General features: G+C 38.2%; 1 pseudogene across 1 annotated transcript; it reads left to right on the forward strand.

The window, feature by feature from the left end:
* The first annotated feature begins 10,582 nt into the window (after nt 1-10,582).
* Nucleotides 10,583-14,800, forward strand: LOC147509391 (uncharacterized; annotated as a pseudogene). Its single transcript, XR_015216548.1, has 8 exons — nt 10,583-11,676; nt 11,789-11,977; nt 12,068-12,175; nt 12,291-12,349; nt 12,427-12,565; nt 12,705-12,778; nt 13,404-13,998; nt 14,411-14,800. The product of XR_015216548.1 is annotated as an uncharacterized LOC147509391 (transcript).
* Nucleotides 14,801-16,670: the final 1,870 nt, after the last annotated feature.

Genomic DNA, 16,670 nt, shown 5'->3' on the forward strand with positions numbered 1-16,670 from the left:
GCTTCAAAGGACCGGCTTATGTGCTTTGGTCTTGGGTGTATATAGGCATCAGGATCCTGTGTTGGTCTCTGCGTTTGTGGAGAGGTGGCATCCAGAGACCAACACGTTTCATATGCCGTGGGGCGAGATGACAATCACGTTGGACGATGTTTCCCAACTCTTAGGAGTTCGATCGAGGCAAAGCGGTGATCGGGGACACCGATTGACCACGAACGAACAAAAAGACTCCTCCACCAAGGTCTTGGCATACCCATGGACAAGATATATGCGGAGATGAAATCCAATAAGTTCACTTCCAAAGTTATGATGCATTTCTTGATGAAGCAGTTTGCTGGGAAGGTAACGGATGAAGATTTCTGGGATGAAAATGGGGTTGTTGTGAAGAAGGCGTCAACCTAAAAAGAGTTGTGGTTTTCTTTGTGAGAGCTTATTTGTTGTTTTTTTCTTTGGATGTACGCCTTCACCGACACGCGCCACGGAACTGCAGTTCCGTTTGTTATCCGAGGCGCTTATGAAATTTGCCGAGATCGAGACTACTGGCGTGGGGTGCGACCTTTACCGGCTTACTTGTATGGGGTCTTGGGACTGCCACAAGTGCCAAGGTGAAGGGTGTTTCGGGCTATTTCACTCTCCTACAGGTATTAGTTTTTGTTTTTCTTTTCAATGTCAATTTTATCTATCTATTACAATATTAGCGGGTGTCTATATTAATCTAGGCATGGATTTATGAGTACTTCCCGATGTTCAGGCCATTCCCAAACGAGGACTATTAGTTGAGCATGTCGGCGTAGTCATATGTACTCGCCATTCTTTCGATCTTTTTATGCTAGCAACAAATGCATTGAAGCATACCGGCGATGATTGATAATATGTCTTGTACCGATGTAAGCATTTTTGTATGTAAATAGTTTTATTTATTAATTGATATTATTAGTATGTGGTTAATGATTAATTTTCTCGATCATATGCTATTTGACAGGTTGAATGGTATCCCTATGCTAAAGTCCGAGCTATACGGGCGGTGGATGAAATAGCATTTTTCGAGGGATTTATATGCTTTCTTGATAATGTCGAGCAGTACAATGTTTCAAGGGTTGTGCGTCAGTTGGGTCATATGCAGTTTGTAACTTCAGATCCTCCAAGACCAAAGACCTCGACGCGAACTACTTCCGGACGCGGGTACGATGTGAAATTTAATATTGTGTCTTCCTACTAGAGTAAATGGCAGAATCACTTGATACAACTTGAACATCGAGGACCCATTCCGTCTTATCCATGGGAGTGTGTTAGTAGATACATGAGTTGGTACGAAAACAATAGTCATATTAGAATGATAAACCCTAATCATCTTAATCACTACTCCCTACAGAGTCTTCCATATCATAATCTGGTGAGTTATACTTTACAACTTAACGTTAGTTAGTTTTTTTTTTTTTTTTTTGGTATTTTATAAATGTAAATGTATATACTAATGTAGTTTTTCATTTTAATTTTGATAGCACCCCGTCGTCGATGAAATTTCTCATTTGCTCAATCAAGGCCTGCAATTGGGTGGGACTGCGATTCCAGACGATGCATGGAACGAGTTCATGGAGGCATACAATTTGACCCGGTGCAAGTTCATTGGCGGATGATATCGTTAAGGAGCATTGGATTTAGCAATGTTGAGTTTGGTTAGTTTAGGGTTTAGTGTGTTGAGCATTGGCAGTCTTGTTGGAAGTCTTGTTGGAAATATGTTATAGAGCCAATCTTTTATATTCTGTAGCTTACCTCCTTTTATCTTGTGTTGGAAGAGAATGATGTAACTTACTCTTGCTGGTTATGTTAAACTAAGTTCTAATTATTTACTGGTTATTTATGTGAATGGTTTGTTTGTCAGTTCTCAATCTTATGTGTGCATGCTAGTGTTTAGTTTTCTCATAGAGTTCTGAAAACTTCTTCAAGGATGGTAGTGATTTGTTCATCACTGAATTGAACTCTTGGGTTTACAGAGATTACCAGAGATGACATTTCTTTTGTGTTGAGTCCTCCGTCTTTGTTCTTGTCAAACTTTTGGAATATCTTCTTCACTTTCTCCACTCTCATTTCTCTTATGCCATGTATACAACATTGATAAATTGCCAAAACACGAAACATCTGTTTTTTTGCCAAAACACGAAACATCTGTTTTTTTGCCAAAACAAGAAACATCTGTTTTTTTTACCTCTTGAACGTTCAAGAGGCAAAAAAACAGAGAAGTCATTTTTTCCAAGTTTTAGTCTCAAACGACATGGCCACACCGTTCAAGACCTAGTCCAAACGATGTGGCCATGTCGTTTGAGACTAAGTCCAAACGGTGTGGTCACACCGTTCAAGTGGCAAAAAAACAGACAAATCTTTTTTCCAAGTTCAAATCTCAAACGACATGTCCACACCGTTTGGGACCTAGTCCAAACGGTGTGGCCATGTCGTTTCAGATTAACTCCAAACGGTGTGGCCACACCGTTCAAGTGGCAAAAAAGCAGACAAGTCATTTTTTCCAAGTTCAAATCCCAAATGACATGGCCACACCGTTCAAGTGGCAAAAAAACAGACAAGTCGTTTTTTCCAAGTTCAAATCCCAAAAGTCATTTTTTCCAAAATCAAAAAACAAACATACATATATCCATACAATTAATTTGACAAAAAAATACCATCAAATTTAAGAAAATTGTATCAAAAACCAAATTACAATTCCAACCACATGAACATTAATTACATAGACTTATTCCTAGTCAACATCTATTATTGCTATTTCGAACTCATCATTAGTGTGTTCGTCTTCCAATACTAAATTGGGAATGTTCAATGCCATAAATTGCGTTTGTCTTGCTTGTAATGCAGTATCCCAACTATCTGCAATTAAGTGTCGAGCTTTACGCCATCTTCGCATCGGTTTTGGAACCGGACAATCATCAACAAGTTCAACATGGACAAAATGACATCCCTGTACGTAAGCGGTACCCAACACTTTCTTTACTCTCTCAGGATTTGTTTGGGTTCTCAGTGGCAAAATAAGATGGAAGTACATACTTCCTAAATGTACGAGGACGACATTAAATCTCGAAGCAAATAGATATCCAGCAAAGGGCATGCTCATCCACTTACCAGAGGGTGCCCAACAGCATTCATGGGAAATTGTAGGTTTCACGTACCTAATCTCACTGTGAGTGTACAATCTACAGTATAGGGGGAGGTTGTCATTAAGTTCTTGTAACAATTCATTTCTCATCCACGACCACTCTTCTTGACTTCTTCCTAGTGCAATGCACATTGCTCTATATATACCCGCAATTTCCATCACCCACAGGGTCATCCACTTTAACAATATATTTGTGCAGTTCTTTTGGAATGTCTAAACCGTAATGTCTTGGCCCCCTCAGGATGCCAATGTCTAACTTTTGAGGTGATTTTTAAGAAGAGTTATTCCGTGGTGTGGTTTTTTTTTTGTGGCAAAGGTGGTTTCGGAGAAGACTTCTCTGCAGGTGGGTTTGGAGTAGCGTATTTTGATGGTGTGGGTGTTTTATGAGAAGGCTTGGAATTTGGCATACATTCCGATTGTTGCGACGAGACCCACTCTTCATGCTCACGTTGGGAATGTTCAAAACCAGATGAATCTCGCTTTGAAGAGTTCTCATCCTCAGTTGGAAGCTTTCTTTTGCAGCTACCCTTAGGCCGACCTTTGGTTTTCGCCTCTTCATGAGGTGGTTCTAGCCATGTACTTTCTGGCACAGCAATCTCCATAAGTTTTCTAACCATAACCCTCTGCTCTTCTTCAGAAGCCATTTCATACCTTTTCATAACATATCCATCGAAGGTCTACATAATCGGGACTAACACACCACCCGACACATTTGGAAAAAGCATGTGAGTTTTCCAAAAGGGATCGATAGCACTCAAAGATATAGAAACGTTCTTGCTTTTGAAGTTCAATGATTTCGTGAGCACATGACAATCCATGGAGTGCGCCAAATAACACCCACAAATGAACTTCGAGTCCTTAGCAAAGACGGCTTACACGGGTATCTAGTTCTTCATAAAGCAAGTCCAAACATTTTCTTGAGACCGGGTTTTCGAAGTTCACAAAATAAAGGAATCGGTGGTGGTCTTTGAGTTACAATTATACTCTTCTCGAGCGTACCTCTAATCTCGGGCAATTTGGATCTCTAAAATCGGTGGATCAAGTAAAACATACTTAGAAAATAATGTCCATTTGTGTTTCCTAGAACATGTTTCACCGAGCATGAGACCGCTTCGACTCTATTGGTCGTTGTACTCCCAAAGTGAATGTGTTGATCGTCCAACAACATACGAATCGATCCTTGTAAGGCAACCAAGTCTCGCAGATAACTAATAAAATTGGAGTACTCAACCTTATAGTGTTTTTCCAAAGCAACAATTCTATGGTTGAAGATATCCTCGGCCCCTCGATTTCACTTCTGTTGTTCCACGAGGCGGCCTTTATCTACAAGTTACGTGGTAGGAAAAAAATCATTGCATTTCGAAGGGGCGACATAGAGATATGCCATCTAGAGATGCTTTGCGGCGTCAAGAAACACAATATCGCACTCATCAAGGCCAAGTCCCTGTGAGACACGATTACAGATGACCTTTCTTCACCCAGCAAACCGTTAAACTGACGCAAAGCCCACTCATAGTCTATCGCTGTTTCGGACTGGAGCAACACTTGACAGACCGTGAAAGACTTCCAGGTTGAAGTCACCCCCCACAAACTGTACAAAAGGCCACCGATACTTATTGGTTTTATAGGTTGTGTCTATGATGAAAACTTTTGGAAAAGTCCGAGCCATTTTAACACCGTCCGGATGGGCCCATAACAATCCCGTTATGTCATCCATATTCATATCCTCTCTCACCTCCTCGAAATAATGGTTTTCTGCTAACAACTCACGCAATCTCTGCATTTGCGAGCGATCGTTCATATCCAATGTCCTCACTTTGTGCCTGTCATTGTAGACTTGATATATGCTACATAGGTTATCAGGAAACCTATGTCTGATGGACTTCAAAACTTCTTTAGGCTTAACTCCATTTTGAGTCATCTCTGACAAGAACTCGAATTGTGGAACAATCAGTCGAGTAGCAAATGCATGTCCTTCAAGGATCTTCGCCAATAGATGGTTGTGAACACCATTAAGAATGATAATTTTCCAACTATCGACAGTGCTGCGTTAGAAAATACATCTTAACTTAAATAGACATCCACGTTTCTTGGTTCCCGTATTTCTCTTATTAGCTTTCTCTGCTTTTTTGTGTGAACGATACAAGCCCGAACTCTCGCAATCTAAATCCAGCCTTGGTACTTGGTTCCCGTTAGCATTCTGCAACTTCCCAATTACTACAACCACATTACATTGTTTTCCCCGAGCAATTGCCTAACCAATTATGTCACTACCTGTATGAAATACCTAAAGATATGAAAGAAAACAACAATCAATAAACTAATATAATTTCATTTAGAAAATAAAAAACAAGTGAAAACAATGCATACTATGTACCTCTTCCGTAGTAAATATTTCTGTTGTATCCATTGAAAGCGGTTGAACATCATCCACGTCATTCGAGTTTCCAGAGTTCTCGAAACACACCGAGGATCCTAAATAAAAAACAATTGTTAATTGATGTTTGGCTTAAGTACCAAATGCCATAAACACACCGTTTACCACTGTTTGTGTTTTTCTATGTTCAAATCCTAAAACAACATGGCCACACCGTTAGAGATTCCAAAAAACAGAACTTCATATTTTTTCCAAGTTCAAATCCCAAATGACATGGCCACACCATTTGGGACTAAGTCCAAACGGTGTGGCCACACCGTTCAAGTGGCAAAAAAATAGATAAATCTTTTTTCCAAGTTCAAATCTCAAACGACATGGCCACACCGTTTGGGACCTAGTCCAAACGGTGTGGCCACACCATTCAAATGGCAAAAAAACAGACAAGTCATTTTTTCAAATCCCAAACGACATGGTCACACCGTTTGGGACCTAGTCTAAACGGTGTGGTCATGCCGCCATTTGGGACTAAGTTCAAACGGTGTGGACACACCGGCAAGTTTTTTTTAGTCCATATGCCAAACGATATGGCCACATCGTTTTGGACACAATCCAGACGGTGTGACCAGACCGTTTGGTGTGAAATACAAACGACCTAGCCGGGTCGTTTAATTACTACATGCATAATTATTACATGTATAATTACTACATGCATAATTATTACATGTATAATTACTGTACACATCAATAATTACTACATGCATAATTATTACATGTATAATTACTACATGCATAATTACGTTTAATTTAGATTTATCTTATTCTTATTAAATGCATCATCATCCATTCATCTATTTTCTTCACTTTGAACTTGTTCTACATTTTCTTCTTGAATGGGGTCACTTGGAACTTGTTCTATATTTTCTTCTTGAATGGGGTCATGATGCATTACATTTTCTTCGTCATCTTCATGTTCTAAAATGGGGTTGGGCTCTTCCATTAGTGTTTAGTGTTAGGGTTTAAAGGTTTAAGGGTTTATGGTTTTTGATGGTGGAAGAGAAGAGAATAGAAGAGAAGGCCTGAAAAGGTTGCAACAAGTCAAATTCACTTTGGTTTGGGGTCTGCCCAACACAAAACAACTTTTGGGACCAATGACACATTTGTAATAAGTGTTTTAGTTTTTGGAGTCTGCCCAACACAATATGGGGTCCGGCAGTAACAAACACCAATAAATTTGATAGGTTTTATTATGTTGGAGAGTATATATAAAGAGGAGGTTGGTATACTAATATTCTAGTACTAGAGGCTAAAATGAGGAAAATACTATAGAGAGCGACTCTAGAGACGAGGACAAATGGGCCAAAAAAAACTCTAGAGGACACCTTTTTCTTTTAATCACTCACAAGGACTGGGTGGTTGAAAGTTTAAGTTTACCCTTGACGCGAAATAACAACGGCTCGGGTAGATGAAAGGTCAAGTATACCCATGAAGAAAAAAAATAAACGGCCCGACCCAATCGAAACAATCCGGTTATGAACATTGATTGTTCATACCTACCCATGTTGAACATCAACTATGAATATTGATTGTGGCTATGAAAATATAAACCTAAAATCATTGTTTATCCAATTATGAACATTAGCTATGAACAATGAGTGTTCATACATATTAAATTATGAATAAAACAGATATGAACAATAAATATTCATACCCAAAACAGATATAGACATTAATTGTTTGTACCTTCTTTAGGTATGAACAATCCGTGTTCATATCCAAAAAAAAACATAAACCCAAAATAGATATAAACATTGATTGTTCATACTTACTTTAGGTATGAACAATACGTGTTCATACCAACAAAAAAACATAAACCCAAAGCAGATATGAACAATAAATGTTTATACCCAAAATAGATATGAATAATATGTATTCATACTTAAATATAATGTATGATCAATAAGAACACTTATTGGAGTATGAACAATAATTGTTCATATATGAAAAATAATTGATTGTTCATACATCAACATGAGCTATGAACAATCATTGTTCATACATATATTAGGGTATGAACACAATCAATGTTCATATGAACAATTATTGTTCATACCTATTTGGGGTATGAACAATTAATGTTCATACCTAAATATAATGTATGATCCATAAGAACACTTATTGAAGTATGAACAATCAATGTTTATACCTCAACATAATGTATGATCAGTAAGAATACCTATTGAAGTATGAACAATCACTGTTTATACCTCAGCATGATCTATGAATAATCATTGTTCATACATTAATATATTGTATGAGGTATGTTCACCTATTTGGGTATGAGCAATCATTGTTCATAGTAAAATGACAAAAATGGTAAAATCGAAAAATATTTATTTCAAATCCAGGTCATTTGTCCTTCAGGATTATTTTCACGCGGAAATTGGTTTTCAGGGTTATTTTCACCCGGAATTTATTATTGTAAGTGATTATATAAAAAAACTTTGTCTTCTAGAGTTGTTTTGAATTGAAATTGGGCTTTGGGACCAATGTCTTGAAAACACTATGGGTTAAGTCACGACACATTGTTACTTGGAATGGGTGGTATCGGAAAAGTTTTCGTTTGTCATGCGTACGAGTACCCTCGAGATATGCTAAATGAATAGTTTTAGTACGATGAACACATCTCTAGTCACGTAAAGACATCAAGGTTATAATATTGGCTGGGTTCTGCATCACTCAAAGATGCACTGAATCTCACCAACCATGAACTCAAAGATTGTAACTCCAAAGTAAGTACACTTATTGTAAATGGATCTGTCCAAATACCAAGTAACTTTCGGGCCTTGATAACCACTCTTTGGACTCACAACCGATGGCATTCTAAAATGGAACGATGGTGATAGAGACACACTTATTTGGTGCCCCGACCTCAAAGGGAAATTCAGTGTTGCCTCGGCATTTCAAGAAATCCGCAGGAAAAGAAATGTGAATAGTTGGCACAAGCATATTTGGAACTCACACACTCATCCTAGAATCGCATCTATAGCATGGAGAATTTGTCAAAGGGGCATATCAACTGATGAAGCAGTCAAAAGAAGGGGCATCAAGCTAGTTTCTTACTGCTGACTTTGTGGAAATAATGAAGAAACAAATTCTCACCTTATATGGGAATGTTCCTTCTCATTACAAATATGGAGGTGGCTCAGACAAAAGTTTAAGATGAAGGAAATTTCAACAAGTTAAATGATGCCATCAAACTCTCTCAGTTCAGAAGTCCATTAATCAAACAACTATGGACCTTGGCAGTGGTGGGCACTATGACCATCATTTGGAAACATAGGAACATGGTTGTGTTTGAAGACAAGAAGCCAGACATCTTAAAATGCCTTAGACAAGTCAGAAGACAAATTCATTGTTCTTCTCACTTATCCAAGGCATCATGTACTCGAAGACACTCAAATTCTCGATTGATTGGGGCATTCAAGGGAAACTAATAACTGCTCCCCGAATAGAGAGTGTTAAATGGGTTGCACCAAATGCTCCAACCATCAAAGTCAACACCGATGGGGCATCTAGGGGTAATCCGGGACTTCTTAGGGATTGGATCTACTTTTCGGAGATCATAACGGAGATTTTCTCTTAACTTACTGCAGAGGCGTGGGAGTGACTACGAAGTTCTTGCCGAAAGTGTTTGGCAATCATTGAAGCCCTTGAACTGGGCACCACTAAGGGATGGTCCGACATTTGGGTTGAACAGCACTCTGAAATGCTAAGCAACAGATCCGGGCTTTTGGATCGTCCAAACTGCCATGGGCCTTGATGCCTGAGATGGAAACATGTCCAAAATATGCTACAAAAGTTTGTCATCACTTCAATTTGGAGAGAAGCAAACTTCTCTGGCGATCTTCTTTGCCGAGGAAAGGGAGTCACACTTACAGACAACATGGGCAGAACATATCTTGGTAGACCTTCATGGATTACAAGATGGGAGCATCCTGCGAGTACCTACTATAGATTTAGATAGTGCTTTGCACTTTTTTGAATCTTTGTAAAGACCTAGTGTTGATTCTGAGTGAGATGTGAACTTGTCACAATCCACTCACACCATTCTTTTGTTCTTTTTTCCTTTTAATACAATCGAACGAGCTTACCCAGCAAAAAAAAAGGTTATAATATCGTAAGTCATAATGAAGTAGGGATGATGAATGGGTGTTGTAGGATTGTACATGTAATAAGTTGTATTCCTAGGATGGTACCTAACCATAAAAAACAATCCTAATATTGCCCAAGGGTTTGGGATAAAAATGGTGGAACTGCCTCGATCTACCCAATTGTCCAAATTATGATTCTCTTAAAGATCAACTGGATATGGATCACAGATTTTGACTAGGTGCACTATTCCCTTCATAAAGAATAAGTGCCATTCCCAGGAAGAGAGTTGTGTTCGCATGTTATCAGCTGTTGGCATTGGCATTATTTGAGCTGTAATTGGATTACCAATATAAATTAGTACACTGAAATACTTCAAAGGAATGGTGCCCACTCTCACATCAAGAACAGAGATAATTGAGTCTTTACGATGCCAAGCTGCTTTACCCATGAACACTTGGCATTTTTTGTCACTAAGGATTTGCCCAGATTCATCTCCATATAGTTGAAATTTGAAAAAGATTCATAAAATCTTTTAAGAGTAGAACAATTCCCATACCAAATACTAACACAACATTCACATAGAGCCTTTGAGTAGGAGAATTAGCACCAGGTGAATATTTTATTTGAGTAATAAGTGGGTCTTTGATTCTTGAGTGAGTCTGGAAATTCCTTTACGGGAACAAAACATAAAAGAAGCGAAGGTAAAGGGTCACTACGGTTGAATCCAAGGAACAAAAGTATCACATAACTCAAAAGCTAGTAGTGTCCTGATAAAAAAAAGACCAATCCGAAGTACCAAAAGCTTTACGAATGTGGAAGTTTATAGTTTATACCTATATTACCTCCATAAGAATTCTGATTTAAAGCGTCAATGCAGCACACAAAACTTGTCTAACTGTTCCGACACCTTCAGCTAGAAACATATTCATATTCTCAGAAACATAACATTTCCCTTTAATTCACAAAACTTCCAAACCGAATCTAAAACAACACCCCCATTTAAATTCTTACAAATTTTCCAGCACTTTCCATCAAATAAAACCGGGAGTCCACAGTTATAGGTCAATGCAAAATCGCCTAGAATCATATTTCTTCTCATCATTTTGATCTTTAGAAACAAGTTTAAGTAAACCACCCACCCCATTTGTTTCTAGCAATACCAATTCCATTATTCACAGAAAAACTGGCATATGAATCTGCCAAAGTTAAAGCATATGATGATTTACCTTTGCTGACTAGTTCAATTGATGGTGTTATCATTCCACTAGTTGTATTTTGGTGCTTTTTCTGAGTGGACTCGGTGAATAGTAAACTAAAAATGAACAATAAAATTAAAAACGAATGCATAGCCTAATCTCTGTTTCACTGAAAACTAGAGCATGAGTTCTTAACTATTTTCTCCTTAGCTTTCTCTATCATTTTTTCATTACATATAGCAATTGCTTTCTCTCTCTTCTACAACCTGATGATATCTAGGCCATAGACGTGCATCTAGTATCACCTAACTCTACAAAGACTGAAATACTAAACTACTCTCGTACATTTAAACTAACACACACATAACCTTTGCCATGTCTTGGGAGTTGGTACATGACAGATTGTTTGTGTGGTTAATCTTGAGAGTAAGCCATTGGCTTCGATTGGGTTTTGTAAGAATGGGAAATGGTTGGGTATTGCGAAGGAGTTTTATGCTGGTATTTTCCAGTGGGAGAGAGAGAATGGGAGTCTGCTATATTTCCACATGTTTTGTTAAAGAATGTTGTGGTTGAGATGCAGTTTGGTGTTGAAGATGGTTTGGGACTGTGCATTTGAGCATGGGAATGCTGTTATGGGACCTGCTTTTGGCAATACTAAGGATTGCGAATTGATGATGATGGTCGGATTGCCGGCTTCTGGAAAGACGATGTGGGCTGAGAAATGGGTGAAGGAGCATCCTGAAAAGCAGCATCTTTTACTTGGAACGAACCTTGCTCTTGATCAAATGAAGGTACGCAGTATACATTTATTGCTTAAAAGTAAATAACAAAACTTAAGTGGACATGTGGCAGATATTAGTATTTCGTGTAACACTACTGAATGATTGGTGGTGCTTAATGCAGGTACAAGGGCTCCTAAGAAAGCAGAACTATGGTGAACGTTTTGACCGTTTAATGGACCGAGCAACAGAGATTTTCAATGCGCTGTTAGCTAGGGTTGCTAAGATACCACGAAATAGCATTATTGATCAAACGAATGTTTACAAGAGTGCCCATAAACGTAAGCTGAGACCATTTTTTCAATATCGCAAGGTAGCTTTACTGCTTTAATAGTTCCTTTATAACCGAATTAAATGAAGAAGTCTCTGCTAATTGTTTATATTGTTATATGGAAAAAATTAGATTGCAGTTGTCGTATTTCCAAGACCAGATGTGGTGAAGCTCCGTGCTGAAATCGGTTTAAAGAAATGGGGAAGGAGGTACCTGCAGAAGCAGTAAATGAAATGTTAGGTATTTATCAACCACAAACATCATTTGAAGTAGTGTAGTAATTGCCTATTGTGATGTCTCTGATTTTAGATGATTACTAATGGTTGTTTCCTGTCCCTTTTTTTGTCATTGCCAGCCAATTATGTCTTGCCTACAAGCAAGGACATGCCTGCGTCAGATGAATTTTTCGACCAGGTAGTAACATTGGAGAGGCCTCGAATTTTATTATTGTATTATAGCAGTTAGTGATGTCCATATCTGTCATTTTCAAGGTGTGGTTTCCCGAGCTGAACAGGGAAGACTCACAGAGGTATTTGGAGGAGATGAAGCTCACACTACAGTCTGCATCTAGTTTGCCTTATTCTAGCAAAAGTTCTGTCCAGTCATTTGCCAGCCCTTTAATACAAAAAGGTGAGGCTTCCCATATTTAGCTACTAGGCTGTGTTAAAAGTTGTTTAGAGGATATATAAGTGATGCTTAGTCCTTGTATGACCTTGCTACAGTCCGTGCATATTTATATTCTGATAGTATTGTCCTCCTCATGTTACAGCCAATGTTGGACTGCAGCAGAATCCTAATTCACCTGCTCTGCAAGCGGCCTATGGTTATTTGAGACCACAACTTGTAAGTGTTATTTGAGCTCATCTTATCTTTTCACCAGTATCATTAGGATGAGCTAGGTACGTTGTTTGCTTCGTATACTTGCTCCCTTTATAGCATTTTCAAGTGTCGAACACCATTGTGGTTCCAGGGTCCTTGGTTGGATTTAAATCTGTATATATAGGCATTTATATTGCAGACATTGGTAATTATTCTCTTCCATGAGTTGTGCAAAAACTTGGTAAATTTCCATAGAACAATATGGAATATCATTAACTGTTGAGATTACCTGAATGAATCATTTGCTTCTCATTCAAATTTTGTCTCAAGCCATGCAACTCAATAAGACACAGTTTCCTCTGTTCAATCAATCCTCTTTGCTTTTCATCTTACTCTTCTGTATTCTCAATATGCATCTTCCTTTCATAGAGATACAGTATATTTTAAGTGGAGGGAATTCGGAGATAGTTGTACTTTTATATTAGTAGATGTACCATTTTGAGTATTGTCCACCTCAATAGTCCTAACTCCCAATAATAAATTTTAAAATTTGTCATTGTATGACACTTTTGTGTGTTCTAGTTGGGTGTTGTACTTGACAGAATAAATGGAGGGAAGTGAAAACTTAACGGCATTTTTGACATTGCAGGTCATGGGCTTAGCATATCCAGGTGGTGGATTACCAGGGCAACCACAATATGCATCTGGACAGTACCATTCTGGAGCAGTCCCTGCATCTTATGGCAATTATGGCGTGAATAATCAAAATATTAAAATTAGTTCAGATGGCAGGAGTCCTTTTCCTGGAGGTACCACTGGCTTGTATCCAAACTCTGGAGTGGTTTATCCCTATGGTGGACCTTATCAGACCCATGGAATTGTTAGTTCTGAGAGACCAAACTATGAAAGTAGGATTCCCTCTACTGGAAGCAGCACTGGTTGGAACAATGGAGTGGTTCACTCGTACTATAACACACCCAAGACATCAAGTTCCTATGTATCTAGTTTTGGTAGCCCAAGTACTCCCTTGTCATGCAGTAATCCTGTAGATCCTTGTTATGCTGTACAAGTCCCAGGAAATCCTGCCATTAACATACACCCTCAGCCGTCAAGTGCCTTCAGTTCTAACTACAGTATCCCAAGGGCTCCCTTCCCATATGGCAACCCTGTGCATCCTCCAGTTGCTCTGCAAGTACCAAGAGAATCTGCTTACAACCCACATGGTCACCTGTCAAGCACTTCCGGTACGATATTCTAGCCTCCATCCATACGTTTTATTTTATATCAAATTTTCCTGTTAGTTTGTTAGGTTTATACACTTCAGATTATTCCTGTGGTATGTGTGTGTTTCAAAACATGAACCAACAAAGTCAATCTTAGAGCATATTTTTGCTAGGTATCTTTTAAATATGTGATATTCATCAAATGTGATTTCACATTTTGAAGATGTTAAATGTACATTATACTTATCCTCTGACCCTAGTAGGGTGTTAATTTTTCTCTATGTAGCTATGTGGAGATAGTATCTTCAACCATATATTCTCTATTTGTTCATATGTGTGTGTGCGTGTGTGTGTGTGTTTCCCCACCTCTTTCTCTGTTTCTTTCATTGTGTTTGATGATATCGCATCACTCATGTCAAAATCGTCTCACCAGACTCATATTGTGGAACTCCATATCCCACACTTCTGCCTGGAAATGTTCCACCAACTGGAACACAACAATCTGGAGGATTCTTCACTCCTCCTGGTCCGAGGTACCACTGAGAGTAGACTAGAATCTTGGCATGCCTGTGCTGAGAATGTAAATGTCACTCTCTGAAGCAGCTATACCTTAATGTTTGGTCGCAAGCAAATCTGGTTCACATGGACATGCCAAGATCTCTATATAAACGAGGGCATTTGGTTTTAATACGCTTGGAGTTTGAGATGTTTATTGGACTAACTAACAATGGAACCTTGTATGTTTCTGTTGGATGTAACAACAAACTGAAGTTTCTTATATCATCTTTAGATACTTGATGTACTCTTCTCAAGTTTTTCTTTATATTTTTTTGTTTGTTTAATTTCCTTTTGTTTTGTTTTCGTAATGTTGATGAACATCACCTGATGTTTACTGTAGCTTTTGATCCACTGTGTTCGATGCATTTGTCCCTTGTGTATTTAGTTGAGGAATGCTAGCAAGCAACTCATTTGAGTGTTTTTAGCGAGTGGCATGTAGGCAACTTAGAAGCTAGCATTCCTCTTACTTGGTTACAGAAGACTCCACAAGTCCAGACCTTTCCAAGTTAGCCATTTAACTTCGGAATTATCAGATGCAGTGTAACAAACTCACAGTATCTTGTTCTCGCCTGACTGATTTTCAAAAGGAGTCGAGAAGGTTTTGTTTTTCCTGTGGAAAGGCAGTGTCTAATTGAGAATGCACTTGAGAACGCTCTTTGTGGGTATTACAGTACGGCTACATGTGCTGCTATATGAATTGGGGAAGATTCTCCACAAAAAAGTTGATTAACAAGGACAAATTTCCTCGTACAGGCGAACAAGTACGCTTCAAATTTACTCTTCCAATCAGTTCTTTGTGGTGATTGTCTTCCATAATGATTGTGTTGTAATACGCAGAAGATATTAATTCTTTCACGTGTATGCGTTTATATTATCAGTTCTACCTGAATGATCAGGGAAGTCCAAATAAAACACGGTATGTAGTTCAAGTTTTGATTTTAATGGTGCCTTAGAAGTACCAGCTCGCTGAAGCTGGAGCGCTTCAAAGTTACATTTGTCCACTAGTTCGATGAGACCTAGTAGCAGGCTACTATTTGGCCTTCAAAGACAAATTAATATTGCGGAGAGATATTAAAGTTGAAAATTATTTTCAAACACGTTGATATTACAACAGAACCAACACAACAAAATAAATCAGCGATTTAGGTAACCAAAGATTCCTGGTATAGTAGATGCTATCACACATACAATCATACTCAATTCGATGGAATTGTTTGATCTTAAAGGAGATCTTCTATAATTTCGCAGGTGAGGGGTTATTTCTTGGCTTCGTCCAGTCATTAATAACTTGATTATTTTTAGATAATAGTAGATAGAAACAACGCTCGTAAGGAGTCCTATTGAAACCAAGAAATATAGGCCTGTCTGCCATGCACACCAGAATAGATGGAGTACAAGTAAGGTGGGTAGAAATACTTTATTAGATACCATTGATTGTGGTATCTAATAAGTTCTACCTACTATTGGATTTGAACCAATGACTCCACCGTATGAAAGCAATACTCTAACCACTGAGTTAAGTAGGTCATTTATCATCATAAAGAGAAACAAAAAGGAACCCAGCACACCACATCGATAGATTATAGATGGAATTTTACTTCTAAGCAATACCCGTCTTTGGTAGGAAACAGATCAGAGAGCTATCGTGTCGGATCATGCAATATGCACCTTGACAACAAATTATATACATATTAAAATATTTATCACAAACACAAGGGCTATAGCTCAGTTAGGTAGAGCACCTCGTTTACACGCGCGCCAATGCTTTTTCAGAGGAGTCCATCATGCAATCAACAGAATTTATCTTAGTAAAAAATTGATGTCTTACTCCATGGATTTGAGGGAACAAGAGAACAATAGCCTGACAAATGGTTGGTTGTAATATTATTTTATAAGAAAATAATACAGAACATATTATAATCAAGAATTTTCCAAAGATCTATTCTATTTTCTTATTTTTACTAAAAAAAAAACAAAAATGCAGGAGTAATAACAAAATTCTTGTTTTGTCAAGAATTTTGTTATTACTCTTGCAACTTCAACAACCAGGAATTCGAACCCTCGGTAAACAAAAGCCTACATAGCAGTTCCAATGCTACACCTTGAACCACTCGGCCATCTCTCCTGCAGAATCT

The sequence above is a fragment of the Coptis chinensis genome, chromosome 3, assembly GCF_015680905.1.
Source record: "Coptis chinensis isolate HL-2020 chromosome 3, ASM1568090v1, whole genome shotgun sequence".
Classification (NCBI taxonomy): domain Eukaryota; kingdom Viridiplantae; phylum Streptophyta; class Magnoliopsida; order Ranunculales; family Ranunculaceae; genus Coptis; species Coptis chinensis.